The 20,372-nt window shown below is 42.4% G+C and overlaps 1 pseudogene; it reads left to right on the top strand.

Annotated features, from left to right (window-relative positions):
• Positions 1–526: 526 nt before the first annotated feature.
• Positions 527–20,372, top strand: part of LOC140459580 (neuropeptide Y receptor type 1 pseudogene) — a 60,587-nt pseudogene continuing 40,741 nt past the window's right edge.

The raw sequence follows: 20,372 nt of genomic DNA, 5'->3' as shown, positions 1-20,372 counted from the left end.
TGCTGTTACAGTACAGTTCTGTTTCCTTCTGTTGTTACACTACAGTTCTGTTTCCTTCTGTTGTTACAGTACAGTTCTGTTTCCTTCTGTTGTTACAGTACAGTTCTGTTTCCTTCTGCTGTTACAGTACAGTTCTGTTTCCTTCTGCTGTTACAGTACAGTTCTGTTTCCTTCTGTTGTTACAGTACAGTTCTGTTTCCTTCTGTTGTTACATTACAGTTCTGTTTTCCTTCTGTTGTTACAGTACAGTTCTGTTTTCCTTCTGTTGTTACAGTACAGTTCTGTTTCCATCTGTTGTTACATTACAGTTCTGTTTCCTTCTGCTGTTACAGTACAGTTTCTGTTTCCTTCTGCTGTTACAGTGCAGTTCTGTTTCCTTCTGCTGTTACAGTGCAGTTCTGTTTCCTTCTGCTGTTACAGTACAGTTCTGTTTCCTTCTGTTGTTACAGTACAGTTCTGTTTCCTTCTGCTGTTACAGTACAGTTCTGTTTCCTTCTGCTGTTACAGTACAGTTCTGTTTTCCTTCTGTTGTTACAGTACAGTTCTGTTTCCTTCTGTTGTTACAGTACAGTTCTGTTTCCATCTGTTGTTACATTACAGTTCTGTTTCCTTCTGTTGTTACATTACAGTTCTGTTTCCTTCTGTTGTTACAGTACAGTTCTGTTTCCATCTGTTGTTACATTACAGTTCTGTTTCCTTCTGTTGTTACAGTACAGTTCTGTTTCCTTCTGTTGTTACAGTACAGTTCTGTTTCCATCTGTTGTTACATTACAGTTCTGTTTCCTTCTGTTGTTACAGTACAGTTCTGTTTCCATCTGTTGTTACAGTACAGTTCTGTTTCCTTCTGTTGTTACATTACAGTTCTGTTTCCTTCTGTTGTTACAGTACAGTTCTGTTTCCATCTGTTGTTACATTACAGTTCTGTTTCCTTCTGTTGTTACAGTACAGTTCTGTTTCCTTCTGTTGTTACAGTACAGTTCTGTTTCCATCTGTTGTTACATTACAGTTCTGTTTCCTTCTGTTGTTACATTACAGTTCTGTTTCCTTCTGTTGTTACAGTACCGTTCTGTTTCCTTCTGCTGTTACATTACAGTTCTGTTTCCTTCTGCTGTTACAGTACAGTTCTGTTTCCTTCTGTTGTTACAGTACAGTTCTGTTTCCATCTGTTGTTACATTACAGTTCTGTTTCCTTCTGTTGTTACATTACAGTTCTGTTTCCTTCTGTTGTTACAGTACAGTTCTGTTTCCATCTGTTGTTACAGTACAGTTCTGTTTCCTTCTGTTGTTACAGTACAGTTCTGTTTCCTTCTGTTGTTACAGTACAGTTCTGTTTCCTTCTGTTGTTACATTACAGTTCTGTTTCCGCGCTGCTGTTGACATCCCTGTGTCTGCCCGGCCTTACGTGGGTTAACTCTTAAAGTTTGCTTTCCGAGATTATCAGTGTTCTGAATCGTGATTAAATAATTCACAAAACAATAAACTTGGGACTGTGATTACTGGTGGATTCACCCCCCCCCCCCCCCCCCCCCCCCCCCAGTCATTTCCAAAGATACGTAGACATATGATGTGGAGCAAAAATGAAGGATATTTGTTCCACTGCAGATGTTTGATTTGATAGAAGCATTGACCATCAATGGTTGATGTGAATATTATTGAGGTACAATGCACATGGATACTTTACAATGAAGAACAAGTGTGAAGAAATCTGAAGCAACTTGAGTCCTAGTTCAGATTCTCATAAGGTTAAAATGCAGGTTCAGTTGGCATTTAGAAAGGTAAATATGATGTTAGCATTAATTTCAAGAGGACAGGAATACATGAACAGAGATATACTGCTGATACTGTATAAAGCTCTAGTCCTGTATCAAATGGAGGGTATGTTGGTCTCAAAAGGGGGTGTCCAGAGGATGTTTACAAGAATGTACCCAGAATAAGAAGAGCTTGTCATATGCAGCGCAGTTGAGGACTCTGGCTCTGTATTTGATGCAGCTTAGATGAGGCAATCTCAACAGAATACAGAGTGGACATGGGGAAGATGTTTCCACCAGTAGGAGAGACTCTGACCTGAGGACACATCCTAAGAGTGAAGGGAAGACTCTTTACAACTGAGATGAGGGGAAGTTTCTTCAGCCAGAGGATGGTAAATCGATGGAACTCAGTTCCGCAGAAGGTTGTGGAGGTCAAGTCATCAAGTGTCTTGAAGGTAGGTAGGTAGGTTTGAGAAAGTCTATAGCCTTAAAATTTGTCTTTTAACATTTAGACTAAAACATAATGCTGAATTATAGAACACATTTACTGCACAAGAAAATAGATAGGCAGGAAGGCTCAGAAAAAAGGGGGAAGCTCAAGGAATGCAAAAGCATCCTGTTATCACCTGGGCTCACCAAGTGATAACAGGATCTTGTAAGGCAATTAAGAACATTTGCCTTTGCATTGGTGAATCTGTGTCACATTCCATTCACAGCCGTTCCCTTGTGAAATTATGACAGTGTCTGATTCTGACCCTGAAACGAAACTCGGTACTATCAAAAACTTTGTAATTAATGGTTAGATGCTGCCAATTATAATGGATTCTTATTACCCCTTGCAAGCAGGGCAGACACAAAGAAAAAAAAGTCTTTGCTGTTACAAAACCCTGACTTGAGAGTTCAAAATGAAACTAAAGAGAGAGAGACCATTTTAGTGCTGAGGCTGTTGAATCCAGTAGAAAATTAACTTTAGTGCTGATCTGCTTTGGATTTAATTTAATTGCATTTTGAGACTTTTTGATGATTTTGAGTAGCCATTACTGGTTATGAAATGCAAACCAAGCTTTAATTTGCTGTTTTTACAGACCTTACAGACTGCCCCACTGTCAATTCTAATTAAACAGATCTTATGTCTTATTTGAATTTGAATCACAAACTTGAAAATAAGGCATGTTTAATTCAAGACTAATTATTCATTTAAATACAACCTTGCAGTAACATTTCAGCCTCAGGTACAGAATGATTCTGTGCTTAAGATAAAAAGCAGGAATCCCAGCTTAAAATTATTCTAAACCTAACATTGAAGAGATTCTGACACAATCCGTTCGGAAGCCATTTTATGGTCAAAAGTTTGTCCTCCTGGTTAAGAAGCCATTTCGTAAAACAACGATGTCAGACATGTGAGCTGTGCAAGGTTACCTTATGACATCTCCCACTTAATTTAGACTGGTACTTTTTTATAGGAATTTATCTCGTCGCAGATGCCTAACTTGGCTGGATTTCTTTTCCCACCTGATGGATAGCTCAAGGCCTGGAGGAGTAATCAGTCAAGCGCACACAGGCCTGTCAATTAAATTTTCTTCCTTACAACTTATTGTCTTTGACTGTTATCTGTCTAATTAAGAACATGCAATGTTTTTGTAAACTTTTGTATAAAGAAAGCCACTTTGTATCAGTACATCGGAGTAGCCTGCTGGGGCACTTGAAGAACTGGTATCCTAGTTATTAGAACTTAGTTATTTTGGCTTCTAGGTGTTATGTTGTAACAGTGATGCTATTCGGGAATAAAGGGGATGACTAAATTAAACTAAACTGCATGTAAGAGGTTTTTATTCCAGACTTCCAAAGAGTACAATCTCCTGGACGAACCAAGAGAGAGGCTTTACAGCCCTAAGTCCAGAAGGGATTCCCTTGGCCATCTCAAATCTGTACTTTAACAGGCTCTTGGTTCATGAGAGGATCAAAGGTTACAGGGAGAAGGCAGGAGAATGAAATTGAGAAGCATTAGCCATAATCGAATGGCGGAGCAGACTCGATTGACCAAATGGCCTAATTCTACTCTCTTATCTTATAGTCTTGGAGTTTGTTGGTAATCTGAATGTGTATTCTGGTCAACACAGCAAATAGGATGTAAAGACATTGTGAATATTAACCTAAAATTTGTTGAGATAGCCAAAATGTAGTTAAGTGTAGTTCAATTAAGTGAGAAGGAAAAACCGAATGAGGCTGGGCGATGACTTAATAATTAGAAAGGTCACTGGTTCGGAGCCATTTGTGTTTTGATGAAGGAATGCATATGCGATTCCATCAAATATTGTTACTCAGCAATAATGGACGGAACCTTCACAGTAACTCTGGAAAGCTGAAGCTTTGTTGAAGACAGACAATGTGGATTATTTATCAGCTGAATTTGGGATTGACATGGAAATGGACTGTGTAAGTATCATCAAGCTGTTCGGTGACAAAAAGTGAACAGTGAGCATCAGCTCAATTTTACCTCAAAGTTCATTAAAAGAAGCAATTAGCTTCTTTTCAAGGAGACAGAAATCTGACTGAGTTAACCTGAAAAACGTGATGTTATATTTGCCAGTGGTCAAACTGATCGCTTGCTCGAGACCAGATAGTATCAAGAACGTAAATAAAGGTAAAGATGAAGTTGCTTTCGTCTGACCAGACCATAGAACTGGTCTCTCATTACAGAGAGACAATGAGTGGTGGCTTAACCTGAGGGTCACCATGTCTCAGGGGAAGAGAGAGATTGAAAAGGAGAGTTCTTCCACGGTAACATTAGCTGGTTTCAGAAGTGAACCCATACTGTTGCCGTCACTGTGCATCACAAACAAGATATCCATCCAATTGAGTTAATCAACACCAAGAGTTTAAACGTGTAGTTTCTCCATTGGAAATTCTTTTCTTTGAAAAAACCCTTGCCTCACTGCAAAACTAGTCTGATTTAGTGGTTAGAATGGAAACAGGACAGGCTGATCACATAGAGTAATAGAGATGTACAGCATGGAAACAGGCACTTTTGGAATATTGCTTGCAATTCTGGTCTCCTTCCTATCGGAAAGATGTTGTGAAACTTGAAAGGGTTCAGAAAAGATATACAAGGATGTTGCCAGGGTTAGAGAGTTTGAGCTATAGGGAGAAGCTGAACAGGCTGGGGCTGTTTTCCCTGGAACGTCGGAGGCTGAGGGGTGACCTTATAGAGGTTTATAAAATCATGAGGGGCATGGATAAGATAAATAGACAAGGTCTTTCCCTGGGGTCGGGGAGTCCAGAACTAGAGGGCATAGGTTTAGGGTGAGAGGGGAAAGATATAAAAGAGACCTATGGGGCAACTTTTTCACACAGAGGGTAGTATGTGTATGGAACGAGCTGCCAGAGGAAGTGGTGGAGGCTGGTACAGTTGCAACATTTAAGAGGCATTTGGATGGGTATATGAATAAGGAAGGGTTTGGAGGGATATAGGCCAGGTGCTGGTTGGTGGGACTAGATTTTCTGGTGTGATTTTGGAACAAGAATGAAAAGGTTCACTTGTGATTGCAAACATTGTATGGGTAATAAATTTGTAGTTTTTTTGTAGTGTACTGTGCTTTAAGAAAGAACGTTGGATATATTCCATTATTAGAACTGCACTGGATTATTGATATCCAGAGTAAACCTCATAGACCAGGGAAAGTGGGAATGAAAGCCACCAAGGTTGTGGTCTGGGTTGGGTAGCAAAACTGAGAAGTATTTTAGTCACTGTTATATTCATGACACCCATTACTATCAAGGTCAATACTAACTGACGACCCCTTCAGTGGGTGTTTTTGGTGAGCTCCTTTTTTGAACTGCTGCAATCCAGATCTTGTCACTGCAGCCAGGACGTTGACCTAGTGAGGATTGATGATATGTTTTAGTTTAGGATGATATGGCTGAGTTTGTTAGGTGGGGGAGGTGAAGAGTTGGTGTGGGAATCTGCAAGCATTGGTGTTTTCATGCAGCTGCTGTTTTTGTTATTCTTGCTGGTAGAAATTGTGGGGCTACTCTCAACATAAATGATGAACTGAAGGCTGTGAAATTATGTTGAAGAAGGATTATAATGGTACAGCATTTGTCACCACCAGGTGAGTTTACTGTTGTCCTGACTGGAAAGAAACATCATTTATTGTTGAACACCAAAATAGAACCACTACTTGTGGCGTGCATCGACTTGTTCCAGCCTGGGATAGACGTTCAATTTTAGAACAATCAGTTTAAAATGTTGTTCAGAGATGTTATTACATACTTTTGGAGTAGGTTGGACTTGAACTCAAACTTCCTGGTACTGGAGGAAGGGGTAAGTACACAAACATTTCACTACAGGAGGGCCCCTGGATCTGCTTGACCCTATTTTTCAAATCATATTATTACATACCTCTGGAACAGGTGGCACTTTACCCCAGGCCTCCTGATCATGGATAGGGACAATACCACTGTGACACAAGAAGGCCCCCCTTTTTTGGTTTACAAACATTAACCATCACAAGTAAATCATCTGTATAAGCAAATGAATATCTCCTGGCAAAGCCCATGAGTCTGATTCTTTACAAAGGGCTTAGGTGATGAGTTCAAGCTTGGCAACCTGTTATTGAGGGAACTTGTACTCGATGAGCTCCATGAGGAGATTAATTAGTGATTTGCCACGACACTTGTAGAGGTTGTCACAGTTACACGGGCAACATTGATGAGGTCAGATCTGGATTGCTGATTTCAACAGAGTTAATCAGGAAATATTCTAGGCCTGAACAATGCAAGAACTTCCTTGTTGATTTTCAGGTAGAGTCATGGAGTCATAATGAGACAGTGATGGAGTCTGTTTGAACCTTTGAGTCTGAAGTAACTCTTTGTAGAATCATGTAACCCATTACCTTGTTCTTTTTCCATGGCTCTGTCATTTATTCATCACATGTGCCAGTCAGATTTCCTTTTGAAATGTTTGATCGGGTCCACTTTCACGACCCTCGGGGGCACTATGTTTCAGTCTTAGCCTCGTGATGAAAGTTGTTCCGATGTGCAACTATATCTCTTAAGTAAAACCTAAAACCTGTGCTTCCAGTCCTCACATGATCAGCAAATAATCTTCCTTTGTCTTTTGTCACAAAGAGGACATTGTGGTGGAAGGGACTGAAGTTAAATTATGGGATTGCATTTTCTCTCCTAAGCCTGAGACAGGGATTTACTGAGTGATGTAATATTTTTCCCTTTTTTCCGGTCCTTTATTCGAAAAGGCTAAGGCATGTTCCCAAACATTGTCAATCTTATAATTAAAGAATCGTAAAATCCTTTTAAGATTGATTCAAAGGTGGAACTTACAAACAAACCTTTTAAAAAGTGGGGGAGTTGCTTTCCAACTGATGCACTTTTGTGTTTGTGTTAAAGGTAATGTAAGGAATTGAAATGGCACTTGAGAAAAAGGTGCATGCAGTGAAGTGGTTTTGACCCTAAGACAGAGAAACAGAAGTAAGCTATTTGGCTCAGTGAGCCTGCTGTGCCATTCAGTGGGATCGTGGCTGTTTCCAACATTGCTAACGTTCACTTTTTTTACCCTTTCTTGCAACCTTTTGTTCCCCTATTTGTCAAGAATCTTTATCTCAGCCTTAAACACATACAAGAACTCTGACCCACAGCTCTCTGTGGCAAGGAGATGCAAAGTCACTCATCCCTGTGAGAGAAGAAATTCCATCTCATCTTCGTCTTAAATTGGCACCCCTTTATTCTGAGATTGTACCTTCTGGTCCTCTCCCAGGAGAGGAAACATCCTCTCAACATTTACCCTGTTCAGCCCCTTTAAGAATCCTGTACGACTAAAAGAGATCATCTCTCATTCTTCTAAACTTCAGTGAGTAGACTCCCAACCTGCTTAACTTACAATCCCACGATACCAGGATCATCTTAGTGGATCCTCTGAACCACCTCCAATGATGAAGGGGACCAAAACTGTTTATTACAGATGTGGTCTCCCTAGCACCTTGTACAATTACAATAAGACTTCCCTACTCTAATACGCCAACCTTCTTGAAATAAGGGCCAACATTCCATTGTCCTTGCTAATTATCTGCTGCTCTTTTGTGCTAGCTTTATATGTTTCATGCACAAAATCTCGCCAAGTGCCTTTGTATTGGAGCTTTTAGCAGTTTCTCTCTATTTAAATAATATTCTGTTCTTTTGTTCTCCTTTCCAAAATGAGCCATTTTGCATTTTCTCACCTGGTACTCCATTTGCCAACTTTTTTGCCACTTACTTAATCGATCAAGATTTCTTGGTAAACTGCTTGTATCCGTCTCACAACCTGCCTTTCCACCTATTTTTGTGTCATCTGCACATTTGGCTCCAGTGCGTACACTCTCTTCCTCCAAGTTGTTGGGGGAGGTTTAATGGTGACATTTTCTGACCAGCAATGATGGTTACAGAGTTCCAGTGTTACAGTGGTGAACTCTCTGATAAGTATGGAGGAGTGTAGGGAATGAAAAGAATTTGACAGAACACTTTGGGTTGATGTGAGTGAGTGTACTTCTGACAACACTGGAAACTTGACAGCAGGCAGGACGAGATGGTCCACTTGAATGTCAACCCCTGGCATTTCATGTAGTAGCTGTGACCCCCGAAAGCTCGAATGTTAAGTGCAAATGAGGAGTGAGAACACAAACAGTACCACTGCAAGTTGTGCACCATTCTGATTTGAAACTACATTGCTGTTGTTCCATCAAATTATTGGAAATTTGTTAAAGTGCTGTTGGTGTACTTAGGCCATGTGGACTGCAGTGGTTTCAAGAAGCTGGTGTACAATAAGATGCACAACAAAAGCAGGCTCGTAACTGAAGAACAAATAAAAGGAAGAGGCTCCTTTAGTTTCCCTAACTTGTGCTCGGCCTGGTCTGCACTATTTTATAGTGTAGTGATTGGAACCAGGGCCAGGTGGATCTCATTGACCATTGTTATGAAGATGTGGGCATGCTATACCTTTAAGAGAGTAAACACCAAGTGTTCTCAAAAAGACACAATGTAACGTGTGCTCCAGCTATGACAAAAATGATTTGAATTTGGCCAGTTTAAATTAGACCCTGAAAAAATACCAAATTCTAATCAAGTTTGAATTTGTATATTGATAGTCTTAAAAGCCAATGACACAATCTCATTGCTTTGGGGTATAAGACCAGGGAAAATTGAACAGTTGGGTAGAGAACTGCCATCAGACCAACAGCTGTAGATTGCTAGTCAGAATTCTTTGAGAGATACCTGTATAGAGAAGGAGTTTACATAGAGCAAAACCTCAAGACTAACCTGGAGAGCCAATCTACCAACAGAAGTAAAGAGAAGATTCGGCTGGTTTTAAAATTTGAATTTTCCTGTAAGTCTTAATTGGGAGTTTTTATTGGACTAGTATTATAGAAGAGAAGGTAAAGATAGGTTAGAAAAAGTAGTTCTAAATATTTGTGAGTTAGTTATTCTCTGTTATACTTTAAGAAATAACGTTGTTACTTTTTACTTTAAATAGGTCTTGGCCCCTCGAATTTTCTGCACGGATTACTGCACGGGATAAATCTTTTCTGTGTTTCTGATTTAAATTAAGCAGGACGGTTTACTATGGAGTGTTACTTGGAACACGATGAAATCCTTGATTGGAGTTGTTAACTTGGGCCAATCAAGAATCCCTGGCTCGGTGATGGGATACCTGCCTCTTTGGAGTTATTTCAGATGGGAACATGTGCAGGATGAGCTTTACTCTGTGTCTAATACTGTACTGTGCTAGCCTTGGAGGTGTTGACAAGGTAGTGTCGAGGAAGCTGTACTGTATCTAACCATGTGCTGTACCTGCCGAGGAACTGTTTGATATGGTCAGTTTAAACTGAGCTTTACATTGTGTCCCAACCCTGTGTTGTACCGACCATGAGAGTTTTTTTATGTGAACTGTGTTGAGTGAACCTTAATCTGCATTTTAATGTTGTACTGCACCTAGCCTGGGAACTTTGAGCTTTATAGTTGGGAGAGTCTTTGAGATCCACCAATAGATCGCCCAGAGCTCGATCACCCTGATCGATTGGACCCAACTGGGTGTTGACAAGTCGATGGCAGGGTGGTCTTTGGGCATTCATTTCTGGAGGTGTCAGGTGCATGTAGGTCAGGTGGTCCTTTCCAAATAAGGGTGTGAGGCACTCCGTGTCTGGTAAACAACTTCATGTTAGTGATTGTCCTGGGGATGGCATTCAGGTCGATTCTGTTCCTTTCAAGTTCAAATCTATATTGTATGGTCTGCAGTTGCTGGGTCAGTTGTATACTGTCTATCCGTAGCTGCAACCTGTCAGGATTCTGCATCATGTTTATTCTAGGGTCTTTGAGCACTTTTGGCCGAGGCTTGTCTCAATCTCCCAGCATGCCTCATGTATCGTCCATTTTCAAATTCCATCATTTTAACCGGCCTGACCAGCCACAAGATATAGAGGAGAATTAGGCTGTTCGGCTCTTTGAGTCTGCTCCACCATTTGATCATGGCTGACGTACTCCTCACCCCTATTTTCCTGCCTTCTCCCCATATCCGGACAACCCATTCCCAATTAAAAATCTCTCCAACTCCTCCTTAAATTTACTCTCTGTCCCGGCATCGCAAATTTCACAGATTCACAACTGTTTCGGAGCAGCAGTTTCTCCTCAACTCCATTTCAAATTTGCTCCCCCTCATCCTAAGATTATGACATCTTGTCCTAGAATACCCTCCCCCCCCCCCCCCAAGAGGAAACATTCACTGTATGTCTTTTTTATCTATACCTTTTATCATCTTTGGATATGAACATAGGAATTAAATTTAGTCAGTTTGCAGATGACCCCAAAATTGGAGGTATATATGGTTATCTTAAAGAAGAACGGGATCTTGATTAGATGGACCAATGGGCTGAGGAGTGGCAGATGGAGTTTAATTCAGATCAATGTGAGGTACTGCATTGGAAAAGCAAATCAGAACAAGACTTAATGGTAACATCCTAGGGAGTGTTGCTGAACAAAGAGAACTTTGAGTGCAGGTTCATAGTTCCTTGCAAGTAGAGTTGCAGGTAGATAAGACAGTGAAGAAGGTGTTTTGTATGCTTATCTTTATTGGTAAGAGCATTGATTACAGGAGTTGGGAGGTCATGTTGCAGCTGTATAGGACATTGGTTAGACCACTTTTGGAATATTGTGTGCAGCTCTGGTCTGTGAGTAGCCTGTCAGTCTGTAGTAGAATGACAGAGCTTGAATAGTGATGGGTGGCTGGGAGAGGAAAGAGTCCCACTAGTAGAGAGCACGTGGACGAGAGGTAGGTTTCTGGGCCTATCTGGACGTGTTGGGTTGGTAGATGAGGCCAGGAGGGTAGAGGAGTCCTGGTAGAGAGCACACCCTATTGAGCCAGCATTCCTAGCCGACCGGTAGGTACCAACTAGTAGTGGTGACCGGGAGGGTAGAGAAGTCCCACCAGTAGAGTGCACACCTCACTAGGAGGCTGCTACGGCCGTATGGATGGTGCTGGGACAGTATTATTGGAACACTTTACTGTTGGTGGTATCTGGGGGTACACAATCTGCTAAATGGCAGATCAAAGTTTTTCTGCAGATTCCCTTATTGAGAAATACAAGGCAGACAGACAATAGTTGACAGCAAGTGAAGAAAAGTAGTTGGGGATCCATCCCAGACATTAGCACAAGAGAGCGAGATGATAGATAAACAGAAACGGAATAAAACTAAAAAGGTAGGGGTACTGTTAGTGTTCCAATCAGCAGGCGTAATTGAACAAGTGAGTGTCTCCACGAGTAGGTGGAGAAAGGACCAGCAACAAGTTAAAGAGCTAGAGGATAGAATACAAAAGTAGGAGTAGGAATTCAGAAGGGTACACAAAAATTCAGATGTGGATTCGCTTCCTCCTTACGAGACCGTCCAGCAGGGACCAACTGCATCCTCTGTTGGACGAACTATGCAAGAGTTATAGAGGAGGAACGGACTTACAGCCCAAAGCAAATTATAAACCCTTCACCCCTGGGGAGAGAGACAGCAAATTATGGCCTCTTTGGGCAAGTTACAGCTCCAGAGCACAAACATCAGATTCTGGGAAGAGCTGGAAAGTGTATGGGTAGGGCACCAACTACACCTGAGGGATGTACACCAGCTGATCCGGGCAGATGGGCCAGCAGACAAGTGGAGGCAGGTAGCTGGCAGACCTGATGCCACAGCAGCCCGAAACTTTAGGGGAGGACGGTGGACACATGCCATCGCGCTTACAACTGAGATAGATGCCCAGCAGGCCCCCTTCACCGACTTTAAAGAGGAAATCCAGAGGGCGCCAAGAAATGCTCCCACGAACTGGAGCAAGATCACAACCACGAAGCAACTTAAAGAGGAAGGAGCCTCTGAGTATGGGGAACGATTATTGAGGTGCTGTCAGGAATGCTCAGGGCAAGTGAACCCAGATCGGGGGACTGGACATTCATCCAAGCTTTTAGAGATGGACTCTCTAGTGCCCACCAAGCCATCCTGAAAATGGGAGTAATAATGTCCCAGGATTCTAATGATCTAGTTGAGCAGGCTAGTGGGGTGCAGGAGGCAGAAACTCCTGCAATAAAGGCAAGAGCTGACAAAGCAGTCTACCGGAATGGAGGCAAGAGTAGAATAAAACTATCCTGCCACAACTGTGGCCGACAGGGACACTAGGCTCAAGAATGTAAGGCCCCATGAGCCAGGGATAGAGGAGGGAACAATGTAAAATACTGCAGCCACTGCAACAGAATAGGACACGTAGAAGTAGTGTGCTGGGAAAAGCATGGGGCACCCCCAAACACCACTCGGAGCATTGCAGAACCACTGGAGTCCTGAAGTCAGCAGAGCTGACAACCAGCTGTCCCCTTTCATGAGGATAAGGGAGAGGGGAGAATCTACATACCCGCAGTAGTAGGAAGGAGGAAATGTGAAATGCTAGTAGACACAGGAGCAGCTGTATCCATCACAAACTTATCCTTACCCCACACAAGTAAAATGATTCTCTTAACCGGGGTAGGAGGGGATAACACACCAGCTTATCTAAGTAAAACTACCCTCGTAGAAATAAGCAATACATATTTCCCCATGAAATTCTATGTCTGCCAAAATAATGAGGGCACTATAATGCTCTAATCAACTGTGCGAAAGGGAACTTGATTTGGCCCAGACAGGACGGTCAAAAGACCAAGATTGGGATACTTACAAGTCACCTTGAAACTATTAACGTGGCTACAGTCACCTCGAAAATGGGGGATTCAGAGTCATCTGCACCTCCCTCCCCAGAGCATGGCAGAAACAAAATAAGATACAGATCTAGTTAACATAGACCCTATAAGGGTTCCCAGACCGGAGCATAAGCCCCACCGGCAATACCCAATAAAACCCGAAGCAGAAAAAGCAGTTGTGGAGATAGTGCAAGGACTAGTGAAACAGGGAATCCTGAAAGAAACCACAAGTACAACTAATTCCCCAACTTGGACAGGACCACATAAAGTCACACCCCAAATTGCATCCCATTGTAGCAGACCCCTCCACCATTTTAAGCGGCTTCTCCCCCGAACACAAGATATTTGCTCTTTTACACATAGCCAATGGGTTCTGGTCTCTCCCGTTACACTCTGAGTCCCAGAATAAATTTGCTTTTACAGTAAGGGACAGGCAGTACACCTAGACTTGCCGACCACAAGGCTTCCCCAACAGGCCCACTATTTTTCACGGGGTGATGAGCGACATTCTGAAGAGAATAGATTTAGCAGAGGGTAGCACTGCCCTCCAACATGTCGATGATATCCTAATTGCCTCAAAGTCCGAGTCAGGACACCAGGAAGCTTTATGTCTAGTATTATGGAATTAGCAACCGAAGGTTTAAAAGTTAGCCCTGCAAAGGCACAAATTGGCAAAACACAAGTCTTATACCAGGGACACTTTATATCTCAGAGGCTCAAAGAAATGCCCAATGACTGAAAGAAGGCAATCCAGCAGATGCCATGACCTGCCACGCAAATGCGAGGTCTTGCACTTTGGAGAAAAGAATATAGGCATGAACTATTTTCTAAACGGTGAGAAAATTCATAAAGCCAAAGTACAAAGGGATCTGGGAGTGCTAGTCCAGGATTCTCTAAAGGTTGACTTGCAAGTTAAGTCTGTGGTTAAAAAAGCAAATGTAATGTTGTCATTTATCTCAAGAGGGTTAAAATATAAAAGCAGTGTGTGCTATTGAGACTTTATAAAGCTCTAGTTAGGCTCCGTTTAGAATACTGTGTCCAATTTTGGGCCCCACACCGCAGGAAGGACATCTGGCATTGGAGCGTGTCCAGTGGAGAGTCACACTGATGATCCCTGGAATGGCAGGCCTAACATACGAGGAATGGCTGAGGATCCTGGGATTGTATTCATTAGAGTTTAGAAGGTTATGGGGAGATCTATAGAAACTTACAAAATAATAAATAAAATGAAATGAGAATGTTATCATCATGGCATTGCTTGACCAGCCAGCAAGGGGTTGACTGAATGATTTTGGTAAGTGTTAGTGAAGGGCAGCAGAGGGTTTGCACAGACTCAAGTGGATAATATTCCAGTACACCCATAATTTGTACTCCATAGTTAACAAAGTAAACAGCAATAGATCATGCAAAACTTTTGTTTCAAGTTTGGACTTGTGATGCTGTCACTTCCTGGGCACTTACCTAGTGTATACTATATTACAAGGTGGTGTGGGGACTGTAAAAATTGATAAAGCTACACGTACTCAGGTCTGATATTTATGAATAGTTGCGGGTTTCAGATCGGTGATCTTTCGTATTCACTTTAGACTTGACCATATGAAATCAGGTCAGCTGTTTGCAGCAATCATCCAGTCATGAAACAATGTCTGATACATAGTATCACTGAGAATGTTGAACAACAGCTCTATTAGCCTTCTCAAGAGGCTATAGAAACTCCCTAAAGCTTTTTTGAAAAACCGAAAAGACTTTTCAAAAATGTCTCTGGAGTTCTCTCATTCCTCAGGTCAAATTAAGCAAATAAAAATGTTGTTTATAAGGGGACCTTTATATCAATGTGCTAGAAAAATTGTACAAAAGTATTGAATGTAATAATGAGCATGTCTTATTAACTTGAGAGTTGAGTAATACTTTAACCACGTAGTTTTGTTATGTCTCTTCCCTTTCTGTCATTGTCTATATTCTACGGCAGCTGGAATATTAAGTTCTATTGAGAATCGCTTTACCGTTTTTCATGTCCCTTCTTTGCTTGTTTAAACATGGAACTGGCTCAAGTCCATAAGAAATCTGATGTCTTCTAAAAGAAGTAGTTAGCGCTTGTTAAGTTGATATTGAAGTAATCACTATACTCTGAAGCCACTTGATGTTGTAAATTGTCTGGAAAGAAAGCTCTTTTCTGTTGGTTATGATCCAGTGTGGACATCAGTTATTTTGCAGTGTCCTTATGTCCCCATTAAAGTTGACACACAAAGTATTGTTTCCATTAATTAATCACTGACAAACTGATTACATCTGTTTTTCTTCAGCTTTGGTTCTTTTGATTAAAGTCAAAGTGGGCTAGATTTTGGAGGAGCAGTACATTGAATGGTGTGCTCTTTACTTAGTTCTTTTAGCCGAGAAGTTGCTAGGATAAGGTTCGTAATTCAGTAAGGCATTTGATAAGGATCCCCATGGTCGGCTGATGGAGAAAGTAAAGTTACATGGGGTCCAGGGTGTACTGGCGAGATGGATAAAGCTGGGCAACAAGAGGCAGACTAGTAGTGGAAGGGAGTTTCTCAAAATGGAGAACTGTGACCAGTGGTGTTCCACAGGGATCCATGCTGGGACCACTGTTGTATACACAAATGATCTGGAGGAAGGTAAAGATGGCCTGATTAGTCAATTTGCAGTTGATGCTAAGATTGGTGGAGTAGCAGATAGTGAAGGGGATTGTCAGAGAATACAGCAGAATGTAGATAAATTGAAGAGTTGGTCAGAAAAATAGCAAATGGAGTTCAATCTGGGCAAACGCAAGGTGATAAGTTTTAGAAGAGCCAATTCAAGAGCAAACTATGTGGTAAATGGAAAAGCCCTAGGGAAGTTTGATGTACAGACAGGTGGTCAGGTCCATTGTTCCCTGAAGGTAGCAACGCAGATTAATAGAGTGGTCAGGGTATTGAGTACAAGAGTTGGCAGGTCATGTTTCAGGAGAAAGTGAGGACTATAGATGCTGGAGATCAAAGTTGACAGTGGGGTCCTGGAAAAGCACAGCAGATTAGGCAACATCCGAGGAGCAGGAGAATCAACATTTGAGGCATAAGCTCTTCATCAGGAATGACAGGTCATATTACAGTTGTATAGAACTTTGGTTCAGCCACATTTGGAATATTTCATACAGTTCTGGTCGCCACATTACCAAAAGGATGTGGATGCTTTGGAGAGGGTGCAGAGGAGGTTCACCAAGGTGTTTCTCCTGGTATGGAGGACGCTAGTCAAGAAGAGAGGTTGAGTAGAGTAGGATTATTTTGATGAGACGGAGATGGAAGGGGGACCTGATTGAGGTCTACAAAATCATGAGAGGTATAGACAGGGTGGAGAGCAAGAAGCTTTTTCCCAGAGTGGGGGCCTCAGTTATGAGGTGTCATGAGTTCAAGGTGAGAGGGGAAACATTTAAGGGAGGTATGCTTGGAAAGTTCTTTATGCAGAGGGTGGTGGGCGCCTGGAACATGCTAGGTGGTAGAGGTGACCACAACTGTATCATTTATGATGTATCTGGACAGATACATGAATGGGCAGGGAGCAGAGGGATACAGATCCTTAGGAAATAGACAGCAGATTTAGATAGAGGATCTGGATTGCACAGGCTTGGAGGGCCAAAGGGCCTGTTCCTGTGCTGTAATTTTCTTTGATCTTTATGTTCTTTTGATAAGCACTCAAGTGAGAGCCAAAAGACAATTGGGAACTGCTCAACATCAGGATTAGTAGTCTTATCATAAACCATGAAAATTATGAATTGTGAAGGAAATGAAGCAATGAAGAAGAACAAAGACAAATTGAAATAAAATGAGGGGGAATAAATGTGAGGGTGGGAGGTGAAGAGACAGCAAAAATTCCTAGTCTTTAAGTAGAACTCAGGGCATGGTTAGGAACATGGGACTGGGATATCAGAGCAATTACAGAAACATGGCTCAGGGATGGGTAGGACTGGCAGCTTAATGTTCCAGGATACAAATGCTACAGGAAAAGGATAGAAAGGGAGGCAAGAGAGGAGGGGGAGTGGCATTTTTGATAAGGGATAGCATTACAGCTGTGCTGAGGGAGGATATTCCCAGAAATACATCCAGGGAAGTTATTTGGGTGGAACTGAGAAATAAGAAAGGGATGATTACATTATTGGGATTGTATTGTAGACCCCCTAATAGTCAGAGGGAAATTGAGAAACAAACTTGTAAGGAGATCTCAGCTATCTGTAACTTTCCAAACATAGACTGCCATAGTGTTAAAGGTTTAGATGGAGAGGAATTTGTTAAGTGCGTCCAAGACAATTTTCTGATTTAGTATGTGGATACGAGAGAAGGTGCAAAACTTGACCTACTCTTGGGAAATAAGGCAGAGCAGGTGATTGGGGTGTCAGTGGGGGAGCACTTTGGGGACAGCGACCATAATTCTATTAGATTTAAAATAGTGCTGCAAAAGGATAGACCAGATGCAAGAGTTGAAGTTCTAAATTGGAGAAAGGCCAATTTTGATGGTATTAGGCAAGAACTTTTGAAAGCTGATTGGGGGCAGATGTTCGCGGGTAAAGGGACGGCTGGAAAATGGGAAGCCTTCAGCAATGAGATAACGAGAATCCAGAGAAAGTATATTCCAGTTAGGTATATTCCATCTATTTCGCTACTTTCTATATCTTTCATGTCCTTTTCCATGGTAAATACTGATGCAAAATACTCATTTAGTATCTCCCCCATTTTCTGTGGCTCCACACAAAGAGCCAGTTAGGGTGAAAGGGAAGGCTGGTAGGTGTAAGGAATGCTGGATGACTAAAGAAATTGAGGGTTTGGTTAAGAAAAAGAAAGAAGCATATGTCAGGTATGGACAGGATAGATCGAGTGAATCCTTAGAGTATAAAGGAAGAGGAGTATACTTAAGAGGGAAATCAGGAGGGCAAAACGAGGATATGAGATAGCTTTGGCAAATAGAGTTAAGGGGAATCCAAAGGGTTTTTACAAAAATATTAATGACAAAAGGGTAACTAGGGAGAGAATAGGGCCCCTCAAAGATCAGCAAGACGGTCTTTGTCTGGAGCCACAGAAAATGGGGGAGATACTAAATGAGTATTTTGCATCAGTATTTACTGTGGAAAAGGACATGGAAGATATAGACTGTAGGGAAATAGATGGTGTAACCTTGCAAAATGTCCATATTACAGAGAAGGAAGTGCTGGGTGTCTTGAAATGCATAAAGGTGGGTAAATCCCCAGGACCTGATGAGGTGTACCCTAGAACTCTGGGAAGCTAGAGAGGTGATTGCTGGGCCCCTCGCTGAGATATTTGTATCATCGATAGTCACAGGTGAGGTGCCGGAAGACTGGAGGTCGGCTAACGTTGTGCCACTGTTTAAGAAGGGTGGTAAGGACAAGCCAGGGAAGTATAGACCAGTTAGCCTGACGTCGGTGGTGGGCAAGTTGTTGGAGGGAATCCTGAGGGACAGGATGTATATGTCTTTGGAAAGGCAAGGACTGATTAGGGATAGTCAACATGGCTTTGTGCGTGGGAAGTCATGTCTCACAAACTTGATTGAGTTTTTTGAAGAAGTAACAAAGAGGATTGATGAGGACAGAGGGGTAGATGTGATCTATATGGACTTCACTAAGGCGTTCGACAAGGTTCCCCATGGGACACCCGTTAGCAAGGTTAGATCTCACGGAATACAGGGAGAACTAGCCATTTGGATACAGAACTGGCTCAAAGGTAGAAGACAGAGGGTGGTGGTGGAAGGTTGTTTTTCAGACTGGAGGCCTGTGACCAGTGGAGTGCCACAAGGCTCGGTGCTGGGTCCACTACTTTTTGCCATGTATATAAATGATTTGGATGTGAGCATAAGAGGTACAGTTAGTAAGTTTGCAGATGACACCAGAATTGGAGGTGTAGTGGAGAGCAAAGAAGGTTACCTTACATTACAACAGGATCTTGATCAGATGGGCCAATGGGCTGAGAAGTGGCAGATGGAATTTAATTCAGATAAATGCGAGGTGCTGCATTTTGGGAAAGCAAATCTGAGCAGGACTTATACACTTCATGGTAAGGTCCTAGAGAGTGTTGCTGAACAAAGAGACCTTGGAGTGCAGGTTCATAGCTCCTTGAAAGTGGAGTCGCAGGTAGGTAGGATAGCGAAGAAGGCGTTTGGTATGCTTTCCTTTATTGGTCAGAGTATTGAGTACAGGAATTGGGAGGTCATGTTGCGGCTGGACAGGACATTGGTTCAGTGTGCAATTCTGGTCTCCTTCCTATCGGAAAGATGTTGTGAAACTTGAAAAGGTTCAGAAAAGATTTACAAGGATGTTGCCAGGGCTGGAGGATTTAAGCTATGGGGAGAGGCTGAACAGGCTGTGTTGTTCTCCCTGGAGCATCTGAGGCTGAGGGGTGACCTTAAAGAGGTTTATAAAATCATGAAGGGCATGGATAGGATAAATAGACAAAGTCTTTTCCCTGTGGTGGGGGAGTCCAGAACTAGAGGGCATAGGTTTATGGTGAGAGGGGAAAGATATGCTGGGCGGCACGGTGGCACGGTGGCACAGTGGTTAGCACTGCTGCCTCACAGCGCCAGAGACCCCGGGTTCAATTCCCGCCTCAGGCGACTGACTGTGTGGAGTTTGCACGTTCTCCCTGTGCCTGCGTGGGTTTCCTCCGGGTGCTCCGGTTTCCTCCCACAGTCCAAAGATGTGCAGGCCAGGTGAATTGGCCATGCTAAATTGCCCATAGTGTTAGGTAAGGGGTAAATGTAGATGTAGGGGTATGGGTGGGTTATGCTTCGGCGGGGCAGTGTGGACTTGTTGGGCCGAAGGGCCTGTTTCCACACTGTAAGTAATCTAATCTAATCTAAGTAATCTAATCTAATCTAATATAAAAGGGATCTAAGGGGCAATTCTTTCACACAGAGGGTGGTACGTGTATTGAATGAGCTGCCAGAGGAAGTGGTGGAGGCTGGTACAATTGCCACATTTAAAAGGCATTTGGATGGGTATATGAATAAGGAGGGTTTGGAGGGATACGGGTGGGTGCTAGCAGGTGGGACTAGGTTGGGTTGGGATATCTGGTCGGCATGGATGGGTTGGACCGAAGGGTCTGTTTCCATGCTGTACATCTCTATGACTCTGTGACTCTGTAATGCATGGCTTAGAAAGGGTGGATGCTGGGAATTTGTTTCTGTTAGACGGGGAGATTAGGACCCGTGGGCACTGCCTTAGAATTAAAGGAGGTCAATTTAGAATGGAAATGAGGAGACATTTTTTCAGCCAGTGAGTAGTGGACCATGTAGCATTACCTTGATCTCGCAAGGAATTAGGGGCTACGGGGAGTGTGCGGGTAAGTAAAGTTGAATTGCCCATCAGCCATAATTG

Source organism: Chiloscyllium punctatum, chromosome 35, assembly GCF_047496795.1.
Source record: "Chiloscyllium punctatum isolate Juve2018m chromosome 35, sChiPun1.3, whole genome shotgun sequence".
Taxonomy (NCBI): Eukaryota; Metazoa; Chordata; class Chondrichthyes; order Orectolobiformes; family Hemiscylliidae; genus Chiloscyllium; species Chiloscyllium punctatum.
The sequence above is the reverse complement of the archived record's forward strand: the minus strand, read 5'-3'. Positions and strand labels throughout refer to the sequence as shown.